Here is a 20,491-nt window from a genome sequence, read left to right as displayed (position 1 = left end):
AAATACGAAGCTTTGTTGTGGAGTAAGTGCACTCCACTCAACATTTGTTACCTCAAATATAGAAAATGATTTACCCAGACAAAAATTTGTTTTCACCAAGCAAATATCTAAATGTCTTAACATCACAATGTCCTTTGACACTATTTCTCCCTGAAGCAGTTCATTCATAAGAAGAAATTCAATTGGAATCTTGTGTATTATGATATATATACCAAAAATGGTATTTGTAACAAATTAGTTTGACCTGGAACTTTAATAAGGTCATGTTGTACGATCTTGTGTCTTCTGGAGCATGTATGAAGCAATCCTAAGGCTAAGTATGTTATGTAAAGGGGATTAGTGACACCCATTGGTAGGGATCATTTAAAATTAGGAATTTAACCTTGAAATGACCTGAAAGGGATAATTAATAAAGATTGTCTTATGTTACCAGTTTTCCAATTTTAAGATATTGTTTCCAAAAAAAATTTCACTTAAGCACATTTTAAAAATCTGTTGGAAAATGGAGACATTTTATTCCATTTAGATTTGTACTATCTGTCTGGACCTTCTGGCCTTCCTTACTTGTCTTACTTGACTACGTACATGTTATATAAACAAAAATGTCAAATGCTGCAAACTGTCAAAAAGCTGTCTGCGAAAAGAAAGTTTTGTAAACCATCTAATATTTAGGAGTAATTTATTTTTAAAAATTGAAATTGCAGTGAGGCACAGATAATTGGTCATCTCCCTTGAAAGTATTTTCTAACGTTGTACTGACCTTGTGGTGGCAATGAAGAGTTTGCTAGTGCATGTATCATTGTATATAGTAGACTGTAACGTGACATCAACAAATAGACCTTAAATTTTCTCCATTTATTTTTTACAAAATTACCAAAAAATATGTAAGACATGTTAGGCATATGTAAATTAAAAGCAGAAGTATTACATCTTAAATGAAATTCATCAAAAAATGTTGGTGTCTTAAACTTTTGACTTATGGTTAAAAGTCCAGGTGAAAGTTTTCTCAAACGACTTAATTTTAGGTCAGGTGAAAATCATGATGGATTTGTTGACAAAAGTAAGTTTTAAGAGATTTATTGTGAATTGAAATGTGATTTGAAGAGATTTTTACTGCATGAAAAGGTGGTCAACCTAAGATTTGTGGACATTATTGATTGATAAAAGACAATTTTATGATTCAGTATCAAAGATAAGCAGAAATATTTTGACAAGTTTCCAGTTTTGTACATTTTTTGTGAAAGTGCAAAGACAAGTCAAGGAAAAGATCTATCATAGAATGACTTTTTAGTCTTCAGGAATTATTAGCAGGGTGGTTTACAGCCTCCGATAACAGAACGAAAGGCTAGTAAAAATTTGTTTGACATAATATCTGTAAAGTTCTATAGAATTAATTTGTCAGGATTTATGGCACTTTTAAAAAAAATTTAAGAGTTATTTAAAATATAAATTGCTTTGTACAAAATTTCAATTTAATTGTAGTTCTAAAAATGACTTGTATTTGATCAAGAAGTTTTAGTGTTCTGATCTTAATAATTTTATTTGTTTGACATCCCCAAAATAATCTGTTAGAATCAGTGGGATTATATTTGGTAATTATAATTCTGTTTATGTCAGCGTCATGCAGTTATATTTGAATACTTGTATGAACCGACCTGTATGAACATATGAATTCTGATAATCCACATATATAAACTATATTAATTGATTAGCCGTCAAGTTAATCTGTTAAAAGTGAAACTTATTAGTCATATTTGATCACAATTTAATCCCCGTTGAAGGATATCTGGGATATATAGACCACTTTGATAAAGATTATATACTTTAGTTTATACAGACTTCCTATACTATGGTATAAAAAAGTGGGTCCAAATTTCATTTTTAATATACAATGGACCAGGATTTTTAACATTTGACATAAAGGTGTAGTCACAATTAATGTGTGGACTTATTATCTCCACTGTTATAAGTTTTTTTGGTATCTGTTTAAAGAACTAATTTTGCTAGATCTGTGAATTTGTTTACAAATTTTCTGGCCTTGATTTGTAACAAGTTGACATACTTTATAGACACCTGTTTATTGTTCAAGACTTTCTGTAACCTTCTAGCTATTGATTATTTTTGTTGTTGAGTTGCTGTATCATTGATGTAATCCCAGCTCTCCTTTTACCTATAATGGTAAATTAACAATAATCTTGAGTATGTGACAGTTTTTATTAAATCTGTTCCTGACATACCAACTGGGCCATAGATACTTAAACATTTTAGTTTCCTTTGATGTTTTAATTTTCCATTCTTTAAATTCTTATTCTTCTATACTTAGTAAACATAAGTTTCATTAAGTTTTATATTGTGTTAAATCATACATGTTTTCAGTAGATAACAATCAAAACGTGCTGACTCAGAAATTTATATTTTTATCTATTATAATCTATATACACTTTGTACAGTTGGTGCACATTTTCATTCTAACAAAGCGTTAAATGAATTCTGTATTTAAAAAATGGTTATTTTGAAAAGATTTCCAAACCAGTTTCACAATAATGAAGGCCACATTATAATGCAAGGGTAAAATTACTGTATATACAATTACTCATGTGATAATTTTGTACCAAACATGGTAAAGTGGAAAATCCATTAAGATGAAGAAAATTGATAAAGTCATTATGTAATATTTTACAATCTTAAAAACTGTATGAGATGTTTACTGAGCGCAATAATGTACATGTTTCTGGAATTATATTATTAAAGCATGATTCATGTCAAAAGATTGGCATGCCAAAAATGTAAAAGTTTTGAGAGCATAAAAAATAACAAGGACATAAACAGAAAATCAAAAACAGCCAGAGATCAACTTCCCATAAGAGAAGAACTCTTATTATTACATCATTATAAAAACCCCCAAAGATCAACTTCACACAAGAGAAGTTTAACTGCATTAGTTTACGCTATTACATCATTTTATGAACTAGAAATAACAGAGCATAAATAAGAAAGGATATGGGAATGAGGAAGAATATAGAATTTTATGTTCTGGTTTAACTTTCATAGTTGTTACTCGTGTAAACGGACCTGTTGTTTTGTCATTTTTATGAGGCAATCAATAAGTTTGCAATTTTGGTGTCTTAGTAAATCTAAATTTTTCACAGAGACAGAGCGCATTGATGATATAAATAGAAACATTTATTTAGCAAAATAATTCTTGTCAAGCATTTTGAAGTCAAGGTAATTGAACTTTCATATCTTAGAGGTAAATGAGGTTTATTGGGAGGAGGGAGGGGAGCCGTGGGACTACGGTACATATCCTTTTTCAATCCAACTCTTTAAACATCTAATAGTAAACATGCTACTTAGGTTCCTGATCCAATGTATACCAAAATGAATTGACATTCAGTAAATATCAGTACTATAAAATATAAAACCATTCTCTTAATTCTGTGTACAAAATCCAAAAGTTAGAAAATGGTAAAAATGTTGATTTTATCTCTTTTAAATGGTGAATTATCAAAAATCGTTTTACCTATAATTACTGACGATAATTGTGATTTTATAAGTAAATCACATAATTAACACGTGTAATTGGCTTATCAATAAAAAATCAATTCCAAATCCATTTTGAAACGAATATTTAACAAATTTAAAGTTAATTCTAGTTTAAAGTGTGAAAAGTTTGAACATGCTTGGAATTTGAAGATAAACAGTAATTATAATGATATTCATCTCTCCTGGGTAAATATTTAAACAATATTACACTTGAAATTGTTCACTAGACATACAGAGCATATTGAACAAATATATGCACTTGAAACTAAGTGAGGCAAGTTAAAGGGTGATGTTGAAAAAAACTATAAGGTCAGATATTCTGATATAAAATTTTAAGGGGACATTAATTTTCCAGTGTAATTTTTTTAATTTCAAAAATCAAACAAAACCTTTGATATATTTGATGCCAATATTTTTAAAATGATACATCTGAAACAAGTATATATTTTTTATATTTTTTTTTAATGGTAGTTGAAATACCAAAAAAAATCAAAGAACTATCAAATCTACATGAAATGACAAATGTACAAAAAAAGAGGGACGAAAGATACCAAAGGGACAGTCAAACTCATAAATCTAAAACAAACTGACAACGCCATGGCTAAAAATAAAAAAGACAAACAGAAAAACAATAGTACACACGACACAACATAGAAAACTAAAGAATAAACAACACAAACCCTTTCAAAGATCGAACATATTTGAAGTAAAAAGCCAAAATTAGTATAGATATCAACAAAGATTTTTTAAGTGCTCTAAACAGTTATATGCATAATTTCAAAATGCATTCCGGTAAGAAAATTTTAAGATGTGTATATCCCTTGACTTATTGTGGCACTCATCATATCTTGGGTGACCAAATTCTGAAATGAAAAAAATCGCTATTACTTTTATAATTAGATCTCTATGAACTTATGACTTTAATTAATAGGTATTAAATTGTATTTATTGAATAGCCATGAGTTTAAACATTCAGGACATAGTACATGTGGTTTTAAAACGAGAATGAAAACACATTTGTGGACATGTTCTTAGATTACAATCTTAAATTTTAGGACAACTTGTCTATTATATTATTCTATAGTTCAGTTTTGTCAACATAAATTCTAATGTATGTTTAAAGTGTGTAAAGAAGTGTCCACAATAAGATTGAATGGGCCAGATTTACTGCCTTAATGGGGTTCAGGAGAATTTTATGGATATCATTAGATTGTCTTTCCCTACATTTTGGTATGTAAGACACTTTAATTTAGTTGATAAAGGAGCTGATATTGTCACTGACTGATACCTACATTATAACACATCTGTCCCTCGACATGGTCATTATCTGAAAACCATTTCACGGGGAAAAGATCAAATATAGTGTTGAGGTCATGAACCATTCAAATTTCATAAATACATTGAAATTACAAAATTAATTTGAAATTTGTAGAAAAGGTTGAAACTGGAGCAATTCGGAGGTAAACAAATTTGAATATCATAATTTGTTAGTCAAGTAAAGACATTTTTCATTATAATGTGAGTGACTTTTGTCCCTCTAAGCCTTGAGTTCACTGGACCTCATTCATATATGGCCTCCTGAGGTTAATAATGCTATCCTTATTTAGTCATAACTTTTTTTTTCATTTATTATTCAGTATAAACTAGAATTTCATGCAGTAAAATTTTTAATTGAGTTTTATGAACGAACACAGGTAAGCCTCTACAATACCTTTTGGTCAGAGTACCCCATAGTCTGGAAAAACATAATGTTTCTCACCCAGTCAGAAAAAAGGAAGTCATTATGCTAGCTTTAAAGCTTTTGTGTTTGACGATCACAAACTTTCTTTAAAAATATACTTATATTGTCAACGTTGGATGATTTTGAAAAACCTGTGGTGAATTTTATGAATGAAACTGGAAATTTGAGACGTGGATCAACAATTCAATGAATAAATTCATAATTTCAGTATATAGATCTGATGTATTGTGAATTGTGTCAGCTCAAGGATCTTATATTTATAGTAGTTTTGTTGTGTTTTGTGTTTTTCATACAAGGATTTTAAGTTCTCTGTATATATATATATATATAGATATGATATTTTTGACTTGTGGTATGTAGAATGTTTCAATTGAGGATAACTTTCTAATTTAATATGTAAGTACAAATTTGCCATGGAATAAGGTTTTAAAAAATATTAACTTCTATTTAGTCTCATTTGTAAAAAATCACCCCTCTTTATTTTATCTTATTTGAAAATTAGTCACATAGTTATATTCTTTTTCATTTCATAAATTTCTGTATTCCCAAGAAATGGTATTAAGATATGAAAATATTTCAATCCCATAAAAAGTTGAACAGGATATGAACACATAATCATAAGCTACTGACCCTGCTTGTGCGGGTGCACACTACTCCATTCATAATTGACTAGGATTGTCAGTTTTCCTATCAAGGGTCTGAGCGCTACAGCTTCCTCCACCAATAAAAACTGGCTGGCACGACATAGCCCACAAATGGCCTTCAAAAGTGGCATTAAAACACAATCAATCAATCATTAGCCACTGGATAGCAAAGCACTTTTTGGTGATTTTTTGTTTTCAGTGCTATTGACAACTTCCCAATTGAACTAGTTTTCCAATTAGCACAACAGATGACTATTTTTGTGGTAGAATGGTAATGCCTCACTGGTACCTTTGAAGATTTGTTTTTATTTCTTGTTTTTTGTAGTTGCTATTTTTGAACGGTTTACAAAACTCAATTGTAATTCATTTTATTTGCAGATTATTTGGAATATGTTGTAAAAGAAGAATTCAGAAATTTCCTTCTCACCAAACTCAAGACCATTTAGACTTTAATGACATTAGGTAAGCTATGATTTATTGTAGTTAATCAAATGTGACCAGATATATAAAGGGAGTTAATCCAATGTGACCAGATAAATAAAGGGAGTTAATCCAATTTGACCAGATAAATAAAGGGAGTTAATCCAATGTGACCAGATATATAAAGGGAGTTAATCCAATGTGACCAGAGAAATAAAGGGAACCCTATATCTAAGTCAAACATAAACAAATATAGACAGTACATTTATCTTAAGCTTTGAATTTTTTCGTAAATTCCAAATTCTCAGGGAGTTAATTTCTGAGCAAAATAATTATGAATGTTTCATTGATGATTCTTGAGGTATTATTTTTAAAAGGATGATGTCTAAGTAGTTACTACTGTAGTCACTAACCAATCAACACTGAGGTTGTGAGTTTGAACCCCACTCGTGCAGGTATACTGGACACAAATCTTGATTGACTAAGATTGTCAGTTTTCCTACCTAAGGTCAGTGGTTTATCTGGGCACTGGCCGCCACCAAATAGCCAACAATTGGTTCTAATAAGTAGTGTTAAAACACAGAAAATCAAAATAAAAGAATGATGCCCAAATTTTACTTTTAAAAAAATCTAGGGAAATAAAAGATAGTCACATTTTGATATGAATAAAAAAAAATATTCATTGGAATTGAAAAGAATACAAACTACTTGTTTACTTCTGCATGGTTAAACTATGTCTGTTTTTATTGGGTATGTGACATACTTTTGAATAGTTCATAAAAGTTTTGACAATTATATATTAAATTTGATTTACTGCACTGTTATTGAAGTGAAACTTTTTTTATGTCCTCTAGATCTCCTTATGATTAAGAATACCAAGTAATGTTTATTATTTTATTTTATATTTGACTTTGTTTACCATTGTCATGATATCGATACACCAAAGCACTATTCCACTACAATATTAAGTACAGCTATATCAAAACAGAAAGTTGCAGCACATCTAAAAATAGATGACAAATAACATTAAAACATCACAAACATCAAAAGCACCAGAAACATTATAACAAAACACAATGAGTTTGCACATTAAAAGGTATCTTTATACAAAACACTTAGAATCTGTGACAAGATATCATCAGATAAATAAAAGGCGACATAACAACTCAACAAAAAAGACAAGTATACAGTATACCATAAATAATGTATGGTTGCTCAAAAAAGTTATTATCAAAACACATTAGAACACAATTTCATCAAACAGAAACAGACACAACACATCAGAACACAATGTCATCACACAATAAAACAGTCACAACACATCAGAACACAATGTCATCACACACAAAAACAAGTCACAACACACCAGAACACAATGTCATCACACACAAAAACAGTCACAACACATTAAAAAGTTATTATCAAAACACATTAGAACACAATGTCATCACAAACAGATACAGACACAACACATCAGAACACAATGTCATCACACACAAAAACAAGTCACAACACACCAGAACACAATGTCATCACACAATAAAACAGTCACAACACATCAGAACACAATGTCATCACACACAAAAACAGTCACAGCACATCAGAACACAATGTCATCACACAAAAAAACAGTCACAGCACATCAGAACACAATGTCATCACACACAAAAACAGTCACAACACATCAGAACACAATGTCATCACAAACAAAACAGTCACAACACATCAGAACACAATGTCATCACACACAAAAATAGTCACAGCACATCAGAATACAATGTCATCACACACAAAACAGTCACAACTCACCAGAACACAATGTCATCACACACAAAACTGTGAGTCACAACTCACCAGAACACAATGTCATAACACACAAAACAGTCACAACACATCAGAACACAATGTCATCACACACAAAAACAGTCACAACACATAGAACACAATGTCATCACACACAAAAACAGTCACAGCACATCAGAACACAATGTCTTCACACAAAAACAGTCACAACACATCAGAACACAATGTCATCACCCTCAAAAACATTCACAACACATCAGAACACAATGTCATCACACACAAAACAGTCACAACTCACCAGAACACAATGTCATAACACACAAAACAGTCACAACACATCAGAACACAATGTCATCACACACAAAAACAGTCACAACACAACAGAACACAATGTCATCACACACAAAAACAGTCACAACTCACCAGAACACAATGTCATAACACACAAAACAGTCACAACACATCAGAACACAATGTCATCACACACAAAAAAGTCACAACACATTAGAATTCGATATCATCAAACATAAAAACAGTCATAACACAAACAGATCACACAAAGAATCAGTCACAAAAAACATCAAAGTACGATCAGTCACAAGGCATCACACTCAAAAATAGTCAAAACTCAACAGATCACACACACTAACAGTTACAAAATATCAGAACACAATATCAAAACAAAAACAGTCACAACACATCAGAATACAATGTTATCAGGAAAAAAACAGTTACAGCACACTAAAACTTGATTAACAGTGTTGAGGACAGCCTGCAAAAAACAAAATCACAATTCACAAAAAAAGAAACCCAGCCATTGTAAACACCAACTGATTGTAAAGTCATTGACATTGTGTCAAACACAATAACATCCATACATTTCAAGACATATTTTATAGTTGAAGCATTGTAATTTATTGTAATTTACCAAAAGATGTCTTATATTGTGGTCTACTAAACACCCAACTGAACACTATTTTCTTTGACACTAGCTAGATACACAATAGAGATTATAGTATAAACTGATCAAACTTTTTACAAGAATAAAAATTACTCCAAAAATTTTGTTTTCCTTTCCTATAGGTACTTAGTAACCATGAATGATCAGAATTTTTGTTTCCATTTAAAGGAATTTCCGTTGTTACTTACTCAAAGTTACTTGACCTAAGTTATAAAAAAAATTAGTAGAAAAGAATAACTGTATGAATGTTTATAAGTATATTTGTCAGGCCTTGTTTGTTCAGGGGGTTATAATAGACATGGAATTAAAGTCATGTGTCAGTATTTATTTTTGAATGGTTCCTTTAAACAAGAGGGATAAAAGACCAGTTTTTAAATTCTGAGCCTCTTTGTGATATAATGTGATCTAGTGTTGTTATATTTCTCTAAGTGTGGGAAGATCTCAGTGACGATATGTTTTCATTGATGATTATTTTACCTTGACCAGAACTTTTTCATGTAATTCTTTTTAGTTATTTGACCTTGTCTGTAACCTTTGTTCAATATATATATGTACTTTCAATGTACCATTGTTTATGTATAATTAGGAATAACCATGCTCTGGAATTTGTAAAATCTTTAAAACGATACCCTCGTCAGACTTACATGATTAGATTATTGACGCAAAAAGGGTTACCTCAACACCATGAAATAAGTGACCTTGCAGAAAGGGTAATCTTTACAGCAAAACAATTTCAGTTCATTTATAGGTTACAGAGTTTAGTGGGATGTCCTTTTTCACTGAACTATTTCACATTTTTGTTTAAGGGGTCAGCTAAAGCTAAAGCCCACCTCTGGATGCATGATTTTCTCACTCAGTGTTGAAGAGCCATAGGTGGCCTTGGGCTGTTTTCATCTGTTTGAGGGGTTTGTTGACTCTGACACATTCCCTATTTCTAATAACAATTTTATAATAGAATACATTTTTGTTTCAGATATGTTCCTGTATACTACGATATGACTGGTCATTACAGTACCTGAAACTCGGCAATATAAAGAGGTTTGTTCATCAAATATTTATTCAGGATTCAATTGTTGGTGTTAAGAACTGTTAAAAAGTACAGCAGAGATGGGGAGGGCCAATGTACCTCTTTGTAACACCCAGTTTAAAAATTGCTTGTCACCAGCATAAAAAAATCAAATATTTTGCCTTCCAATAGTATTCAATACTCTTATCTCTTGTGGCTTTTGATTTAAGAACCCCTCTAGGTTCTACAGTTAAAACACTTTTAAAAGCATTGCATAAAGAAAGAAAGAAACTGCTTGAAATGCATATATGTGGTTTATACATGTGTTCATTTATCTTGAAAGAAAAACATATCTCTTTAAATTTATATCACAATTCAGTGGTAATTATATTTTCTAGTCAGTGCATCCATCTAGCTGTTGGTTCATTGGTTCCTAGACAGTCCCTTCTTTAAAAGGTTTAGTTATTAGTTAAGTGTAGTTGGTTACCCTTAAGTTCACATCTACTTAAAACATAGTACAAATGCTCATACAAACTTCTGTAATTATACACCGAATTACGGATTTGAACTTGATTTCATGATTAATTGAACATCGAAAAGTGATAGTACACAATTGAGTACATTCCCAGTTTAAATTTTTTGGTTTTTCCTTAGTTTACAATGAATTTGTGGGCGCACCAACAGGAAACTAAGTACACATGTTCATTATGATCTGAGATTTTGAGTTTTTATGCCAAATTAAAAATTTGACCTGTATTTTATGGTTCACTGAACACAGACATAATAAATGGAGCAGGTCATTGTGTCAAATGGACATGTCTAATATGTAGTAAAAGCAGACAGATATGTTTCAGAAATTGAATAGAAGGCTAAATATTTGTCTGGTCCTTTGTCTGAATATTTGTCTGGTTCTCGGTCAGACCTGAGGTATCATTCAGTTCTAGTTTTGACCTATATAAGTGGGTGTTATAAACTGTCAAATGATACCTCTATTATTCTTTAATTGTGACCTTCTGTGTGTGGTGATAATGATAACAAACTAGGGTATTACAAGCCTGTCATAGTCTCTATAAGACTTGGAGTTAGCCCAAGCATTGCACTGAGGTGTAAATAATGTTACGAACCAACAGGTCATTTTATAACTGAGTTTGCCAACTTCATGTCAGGACGTTACTTCTATACCGCTGTAAGTAAGGTTTTTATAGATATTATACAAGAAATCTTTAAAGAATATTGATGGATCATCCGGCGAGAGAAGGTTATGGCAATACTCCTCAGATTAAATCTGACCCTTTTTGAATTATACATCAGGGACTTTACCTAAACATTTATTATGAATTAAAGGATAAGATTTTGTCTGCATTGATGGTCGATGAAAAGTTGTAAAGTAGTGTTATTCTGTGAAAGTATAGATCAATTTTACTAAGTTCTCTCCCTTTACTGCATATTTGGAATGTAAATTAGAGTATATATTAGATTAAAAGAGCAAAGAAAAAAAAATCAGGTTCCAGAATCATGATATATTATATATCTAATGTACTTTGTAATTTAATAACCTTGTCAAGAAAATTAAAAAAAGAAATTTTCACTCAATTAAAGTGGTTTAACATTTGCCAATGAGTTTAAATACGGGACACTTTAAGACTATTAAATTTAATTTCTACACCCACTTTTGTAATTGGTGTATGATAAATATTAGTTCTTCTATTACTGAATAACTGAGAACAAGTTCAAATAACATACCACAAAAGGAGTATCCACATATTATTAAGTTCATATTAACAACTATAGTAAAGACACATTGGTCTTAATGGGGAGCAAAAGAGGGGAATAAGGTTAGACATTTATTTGATGAATACGTACTACATTTAAAAAATAATGAAATAAAACATTGTCAGTAAAAGGTTATCAAAGAAATTTCCCCTTCAAAAATCCATAAATATACATTGGATGAATTGATTCAGAGTAATTTGATAATTTTAAAGCAACTGTTGGACTTGGTATTAAAGTTGGTAGAAAATGACACATTTGACAGTGATTGATGAATTTTTGATTCGATAAATTTTAATGATTTGGGATAACTTGATTTGAATTATTTCCTGCTTTATAAATTGAAACAAAGAACATATACCTATAGACAACATTGATACTTTAAATATGGATAGAAAATTTCATACTTGTTAAAGCCATTCAATATATAAAAAGGTCATAGAATTACCAAAACTATAAGATGTTCGAACATCATAGAACGGGATATTACAGGGGTCCTGAATAGCAGGGTCCTTTTTTTGGATTATACTGAATTGTTTGAAATCATTGAAATTTTCATTATCTTTATTTAATGATTATGTGTTAAACACTTGATAAAATTGTAAAAGTTATATTGGGGCCTCTTTTAATGACATTGTTAGAGAATGAAATACTCTAGAACCGCCCCCGCCCCCTCCCAATCCAGACTATCACCACTTTTGTGTTAGCATTTCTTGTTAACATTTTAACATTGGTACAGGACAGTAATAACAAAGTAGATAAGCAACATGACTGGTGACACTGATGAGGCAGGATCTGTTTACCTTAAGCAATTTCTTGTTAACATTTTAACATTGGTACAGGACAGTAATAACAAATAGCAATTAGATAAGCAACATGACTGGTGACACTGATGAGGCAGGGTCTGTTTACCTTGGATTCTGGAACATATCTGAGAAGACCACAATAAGCATGTTAAGTTGTTGGTGGGGCTCGTGTATTTTAGTCTAGTTTTCTATGTTATAGGGTCTTGTTTGTAGCCTTTTGTTTTTTGCCATGGTATCATCAGTTGGTCTTCAACTTATAAGATTTTAATGTTCTCTTGGTATCTATCACCACTACCTTTCCCATTATTTAGAAAATAAAGTTTAATTTTTAAATTGCATATTTAAAAAATAAAGAATTGTTATTTAGCCAAACCCTGATTATATATGACTGATATATATATCCAGAGGCAATTGACTTTAAAGAGACTTGATATCGAGACTATAAGATATGGTAAATCTATTCCCTAGTAAAATTATAGAATATAGACTCGCTAAGTATTAAAACAAGATTTAAAATATAGATTTTCTTAATAGAAAGGATCTTCTTTCACTGTTTTGAATGATTTAATTTGATCAACTGTCAAAACAAGTCCTCACCGTTTAACCAGTTAATGGAGTAATGTCTGTTGATAGCGACACTTTGACTACTTGCAAAGGTTAGATATAGACAATAATTTAAGGACTGGCCGTTCCTTCCATAAAAATTAAATAATGGCTTTACTGGTCCGAAAAAATCTTATAACTTATTTTACTTACAATGAAATCATTACATTAAACAAGAAAATTGTAGAAAAAAAATTGTATTATATATATGATATATGGAAAAAGAAACAAAATTTTAATTTTTTTTGGCTAATTTTAAAAAGATAGGTTCATTATTGGATTTTATAAATACAGTAAAACAGTTAAGAAACCTTGCTGTAGATCCTCATTGTAAACATTTCATGTCTGAAGTTCATTACAGTGGTAGAAAATTATCTGTTAATTAAACATTTAAATATCTTAAACAAAGAATAGCTATTGACTATATGTGGTACATAAACAGGCATAGAGATTCTTATTCATATTTCGCCTTCGGTCTCAAGTAATGAATTAATTAATTTCTTTCGAGCCTCAGGCTCATATTCTAAGAATGAACTTCATCCTGCACATCCAAGATATGCATGGATGAAGGAACATTCTCTTGCTTATTACACTGTCTACTGTTTTCAATTATTCCAAATTACTAGGTATCCCACAAGTCATTGCACTGACTAGATATTAAGTAAGTCATATTACATACTGACTTACTGAGAGAATATAATTAAACTTTGTAACTCTCAAGTCATTAATTTTCAGTGTTTTTTCAAGCCATTGCTTATAAAGTTATATAAGGCTGACAAGGAGCTTTTAAGTCCTAAATAGATTTTGTGTCTTTTAAGTCATATGCATTTCACCCAATAAGTTCTTATAGTCATTTATTAAGTTTTGTATGACTGGTCTTTTAGATTGGTTCACAAGTCAATATTTTCATAATACATCTTAAGGTCCAGAGCTTGTTTAAAGTCATACACACTTATTGACCTTGGACAAGTTTGCCTGACCTTGAACAGAGTTTGTCTGGTTACTCTTATTCTCAGTCCTTTGATTTCCATGTGATTCCAGTCAATCAACTATAGAAGACATTGACAAAATCTTTAATAAGACGATAAAAAAGTGTCTTATAATGACTTTTATCGCACCTTTCAGCGTCAACGATCAGATAAGTTTATTAAGGTTCTTTTAGATGCTTCTTCGGATATAAACCTGTTTTGATCGTATCAATAAGTTTGCTAATAAAATCGTTAATCAATAAGAGATCAAAACAGACTGTATAGTTGGTGAATATTGAAATCTCCTGTTTAATAGGTTGTGGTAAACTGAATGATTTGTTGAAGTGCTGATTATGTACGGGGTATTATACACATCATAGTGTGATAATACGTGAGTAGGAGGTCCATCAATTGTATTGGAAGAATAAAAAAGACGGACTGATATTTCATACTGTGATTTTAAATTATCTGTGTTTAAGCATGAATTATAGAGCGTGGATAATCTATCTCTTATACTGTAAGTTTCTAATACATATAATTACTTTTTTTAAATTAGGAAAATGGTATACAATGGATTTTTGTATGTGTTATATTTAGATTTTCGCTTTCTTTCAATTTGAACAACATGAACATCGCTTAAGAGCATAAATTCAGAAAATGGTATACAATTTTTTTTTTTTTATTTTATATTTAGATTTTTGTTTTCTTTCAAAGTTAACAACATGGAACATTGCTCAGGAGAATATATTTTGAGAAATTGATTTAACTTTTTGTACAACATTACTGGTTTTGACATTAAGTCTACAGTATAACTAGGCCACTGCCTTGAAGGTAGATTTGTGGTTTCGATGGCTTAATAGTCTAAGTATCTGTTGAATCTAATCCAATGAGGTCACATTTAAAATAAATAAAATGGGATTCATACCGCATTTTCTCATTATTGAATCCAAACCAGGCCTTTCAGGTTTCCTGTGAGCCAACTTGCTCAGTGTTGAAGACCGTACTTTGACCTATAATGATTTACTTTTACAAATTATGACTTGGGTGGAGAGTTGTCTCATTGACACTCATACCACATCTTCTTATATCTACTTACAGTTATTAAAAATTCAAGTACGATAAACATACACAGACTTAGAAATCAAACAATCAAGACACTGGATTTAGTGTTTGGTGCACAAACTGTGAACTGAGTAAAGTTTTATGACTGAGAACCCATATCTGTATTTTTTTTTCTCAAGAATGTTAAGTTAAAGCATGAAAACAGTACATTATAATGTTACATTAGGATATCTGATGATCATCTCTGTCTTCCTCCACCAATGAAAATGCCTGTATGATATATAGCTGATTAAGAGTGCTGAAAGTGGCTCTGTCTTCCTCCACCAATGAGAATGCCTGTATGATATATAGCTGATTAAGAGTGCTGAAAGTGGCATGGAACACAAACAATCTATCAATCAATAATTTTAAAAGGAATTTATTTTTTTGGTTGTGACTGTATCATTGATGTTTTGTCTATCATTGGTATGAAGTTCAGAGTGTTTTTGTAGTACATGTATTTGGTTGTGACTGTATCATTGATGTTTTGTCTATCATTGGTATGAAGTTCAGAGTGTTTTTGTAGATCTATATTAAAACACATGCATTATTATTATTGTAGCATTCGGTGTCAAATAAGATCCTTTAATTAGCATTTCTCAGGAGCCCCTTGCTCTAACATTGTGTCTGTGCACCATCTCATATATGATTTATTTCAAGTTGAGTTGCTAATACATAAAGGAATTATCTCCCTTGTATAAAGAATACAATAATTATTTTTGATTTGATATTTTTATTTCTTTAATGCATGTAATAAGAGATTGATCACTTTATTTCAAGTGACAGATATTTGTATTTTTACTGATTTCAGATTGAAATTATACCTCGTCAAAACTGAATAAAAAATCATTATTGATAAATTGTGTCTGTCATTAGATCAAGTTGTATTGATCACAAAAATATCTTTTTTAAATGGCAGAGACATAAAGCTGTTACAAGTGATATTTGACATCTTATTTTACCTAATTCTTATAATTAGCATATGCCAAAAAACATTACATGATCACTATTTTCCAAATGTTATTAGGTCAACTGTTAGAACAAATTGAGGTCAGAAATCCTAGAACCCAAAATATATATTTCCTCTTGAGCTTAACAGTGAAATACAAATATCTATGGTTTAGTCTCATTTGAAGTCATTCTTAATTGAAGATACTCCATTTTAGGTAAAACCATAAAAGTATTTTGTGAATATAAATTCCCTAGTACCTGCAAACATGACAATCTTCCTATAAAAGAAAATTAATTAATATCAAAACAAAATTTGAATGACCAGACATAAATTTAATAATCAAAGATTTCAATATTTGCTGTTTAAATAAATGTCTAGAAAAGATAATATTTTCTTTTAAGAACTTGTGAAAATTTAAATGACAACGTTTACTGAAGTGTAATCTGTCACTGTAAATTTAATTTGGTCAATATTTATATAAATTGAATACTTCTAAACCAGGAAAATAGAGAAATATCTGATCGATTTTCTGAAGTAGATCTACCCTGGCTGACAGATTAGGAAACACATTTGTCAAATTGTAAAATAATAGAATGGCTACTTTCATTTTCAAAAAAAGGCATGTAAAGGACTGATGAAAGTTAGGGGAAAACTGATTTCTTTTTCTGTTATGATCGAATTGATTTCCATTCGTTTGAGAACATTCACAAATAAAAAATAGACAACATTTACTATATATTCTTGCCAAGGCATGTCATAAAACAGCATAATCCGTCATTTAAACACAAAATGTCTGTCGTACAATGCTGAAATTGCCTATTTTTGCTCACATCTACTTCGTTTTATTTTTAGTTGTCTAAATGGCAATAATACCAAATTCCATGAAGTTTATCTTTATATAGATATCTGCATGTATGATTTAACCCTTTAATATTAAAAAAAACCTTAAATTATGATATTTTAGCTACTTTTACTCCTCAAGTCATAGGAGGGATTAAAATATTTTTAAACTTAAGCTTTTTCAAAGTTTTAAATACCACAAACTTGTTTTTATGGGTTAATCAAAATATTATAATAAAATAAATCTTTTGATAAATTCTTTTTTGACAGATTATTCGGATTTTTATTTCGTTAACCTGACTTAAGGAATATTTAAGTTCACTAAAGTTCGTATCAGACCGTGTGAGTGTATCGCTTACGGAACAACCAGCACCTCTGACCTGGGTCAGGCGTAATGTCAAAGAATGTTAATTTCTTTACGCTAATACATTTCACACTGCATTACATTTTTAAATAAAGAAACATTATGTTGACAAATTCTCATTATTTAAAGTAAATCGGTTACATCTTGTGGTTCTCACTACCTGGGTTTGAACTTTTAATCTATAAGCTGATCAAGTTTTCAGTTATTTATTATGTATATAGGAAGGTGATTTGTTTACTTTCTTTGGTTAACTTTATTTATCAATTATGTTAACACTTAATGAGTTAAGGAAGGAGTATATTTGTTTACTGAATGATAAGGCTCAGTCTATACTTCTGTAATTGAATTTAGATATTGGGCCTTACCTAGCTTAGTTTGGATAGGTAAACTTAGTAGTGACAATTCTATAGATGAACTGTGGATTTTAATGTTTGTAATGTGTCAATGGTCAGTATACTTACATAGAATAGGGAATAGAAACAGGGAATGTGTTAATGGGACAACAACCTAATATAAAGTCAAGTTTGCAGCAAACTTTTATAATACATGTATAGCTAACAATACTTGAGTGTTCCTTACACCATTTAATATGCATATTTTCTTATAGTAACTAAATTATAATATTTTATTTAAGATATGATTCACTGGGTGATTTAAGTAATATTGAAGTTATAATGATATAGGCAAATAAGCAAGTAAGTTATTAATTTGAATTATTTTATTAAATTTGGACGATAATTAAAGTATCAATCTTTTGAGTTCTCTTTGTAAAACATTAATTATTATCATTTTATCAGAATAATTATAATTTGGGTCCCACATATTAAGAAATGGACCTTTGTTTTGGAGAGTTGTCTCATTGTCAATCCTACCACATCTTCTTTTTTATATTTGCTTGATTCATCCTTAATAGGGATTGACATCCTTTGTGTATAACTCTTACACTGGTGAAAGTCATTTCTATTGAACTGTTTATTCCATAATGAAGCTCAGTAACCCGAAACCATTGATTGAGGGGACAGCGGTCAGTAACCTTCCTATAGGTGGGCCTGGTGGGGTATTAAAATGTTTAATCAAACCAATGATTGAGGGGACAGCGGTCAGTAACCTTCCTATAGGTGGGGTATTAAAATTTTTAATCAAACCAATGATTGAGGGGACAGCGGTCAGTAACCTTCCTATATGTGGGGTATTAAAATGTTTAATCAAACCAATGAATGAGGGGACAGCGGTCAGTAACCTTCCTATAGGTGGGGTATTAAAATGTTTAATCAAACCAATGATTGAGGGGACAGCGGTCAGTAACCTTCCTATAGGTGGGGTATTAAAATTTTTAATCAAACCAATGATTGAGGGGACAGCGGTCAGTAACCTTCCTATAGGTGGGGTATTAAAATGTTTAATCAAACCAAGAAATCACAATCACAATGTCCTCCCATAAAACTCAGATAACAAGTATTGTAGTTAACGGTGATGACCGATATAAACTGTCAGAAAAATTAATATTGGATATGATATATGTATAATGAGGGCAGTTTTATGTTTTATATTAGACTTTATATTCCCTGCTTATAGTGATTATTTCCCTTAATCAAGTCATAGATATCAATAACATGCAATATATTGTTGGATATTTTACATTAGTGAAACAGCTAGCCTAGCTTACAACATGTAATATTTGAAGAGGTCAATGTATTTACTTCAACAAAAGTAATGATGTCAAATTGAAGCAGTCTAGATAATTGGTGTTGGAATGCAATTGTGAATACAGAATATTTGCCTTTTATCTTTTTCTGGGAAAGCTACTTCCCTTTGCACAATTTTGTTACAGTTCTCTTTTTTTGAGTGAGGCATCTCTGTAGAATCAGTACCCATTTATTCATTTGTTTATCTTAAATTAAACATATATCTCTGATTTATCTTACATCTTTTATACAAGTTATTTCATTGCTTAGATTGTCTGTTAAACAATGATTGCTGGGTTTTTACTATAATTAATTTTATGTAAATTTATTTACAACTTTTCACTCCAGAATTACTATTTCCTTGACCTGACAAGATTATGAAATGTTTACCACACAGAAAAGTTATGGTAGTGACATATATAGGGTTTATGTGTTATGAGTCAACTTCAATCTTCACTTGTCATAATTTAGCCTTTTTAAATATTTTTTTGTAGATTTTTCAAATAAAAAGTGCTTTTAATGAATCAATAAAAAATGAAGGAAAAGAGATTTCAGACATGTTTATATATGATCTCTATCAGTTTCAGTTAGGTATTTTTTATAGTTTGCTAGATCAGCTTCCAAATTAAGTATTCTTTATAGAATTATATATTTGTTATTGCCTCATATCTTGTATTCAGAAATCATATTTATTGTTGATTTGAATATTTAATATGAATTTCTGTTTTAAGTGACAATAAATTGAAAGGTTTTATATTTGTTTTGTGACTACCTATTGACACATTGAGGTTAACATTGTAATAACAATTAATTAAAAGATGTTTATTTGTTATATTTCACTACAATTGTGGTCAATATGATAACAGCTCCTGAATTACTAATCAGTTTGTTTATCTTATGTTATGTCTAAGATTTGTAACTCAGGGAATAGACTTCCAACATTGTTGATTTTCCTCTTCAAGTAATGGAAATTGGACATGACTATAGTAACTTAGGGACGACATCAAAAGATCGATGTAGGATAAAAAACTTAAATCAAATAGTTTGGGGGTGGGGGGGGTTAACAATTGCTGCAAGTTTTGTTAATCCAAAATCAATTTCACATATTACTATATTGGTCAACCAATTTTTCCCAAATTAAGTTAAGGGGGGAGGGGGGGGGGGGGGGGGGGGGGGGGGGTCAGTGAAAAAACTATGTGAATTAAGTTTTTTATCCTACATTGAACTTTTTTGATGTCGTCCCTTAGGGTGTCTCTATACCATAGGTACTTGTCTAAATGTTAG

General features: G+C 30.6%; 1 protein-coding gene across 2 annotated transcripts in view; it reads left to right on the top strand.

Moving 5' to 3' along the window:
- The window catches only part of LOC143082146 (uncharacterized), a 38,888-nt gene that overhangs the window by 4,609 nt on the left and 13,788 nt on the right, over positions 1-20,491 (top strand). Inside the window, exons 2-3 of one of the 2 annotated variants that reach the window (XM_076257704.1) lie at positions 6,307-6,390; positions 10,086-10,150. The gene's annotated coding sequence lies outside the window, so the exon portion shown is untranslated. Of the gene's footprint in view, positions 1-6,306; positions 6,391-10,085; positions 10,151-17,829; positions 17,970-20,491 lie in introns of those variants that run through there. The other variant, XM_076257706.1, reaches the window with a different exon arrangement.

The sequence above is a fragment of the Mytilus galloprovincialis genome, chromosome 7, assembly GCF_965363235.1.
Source record: "Mytilus galloprovincialis chromosome 7, xbMytGall1.hap1.1, whole genome shotgun sequence".
NCBI lineage: Eukaryota > Metazoa > Mollusca > Bivalvia > Mytilida > Mytilidae > Mytilus > Mytilus galloprovincialis.
Note: the sequence above shows the minus strand (reverse complement) of the source record. Positions and strands in the feature narration are given on the sequence as shown.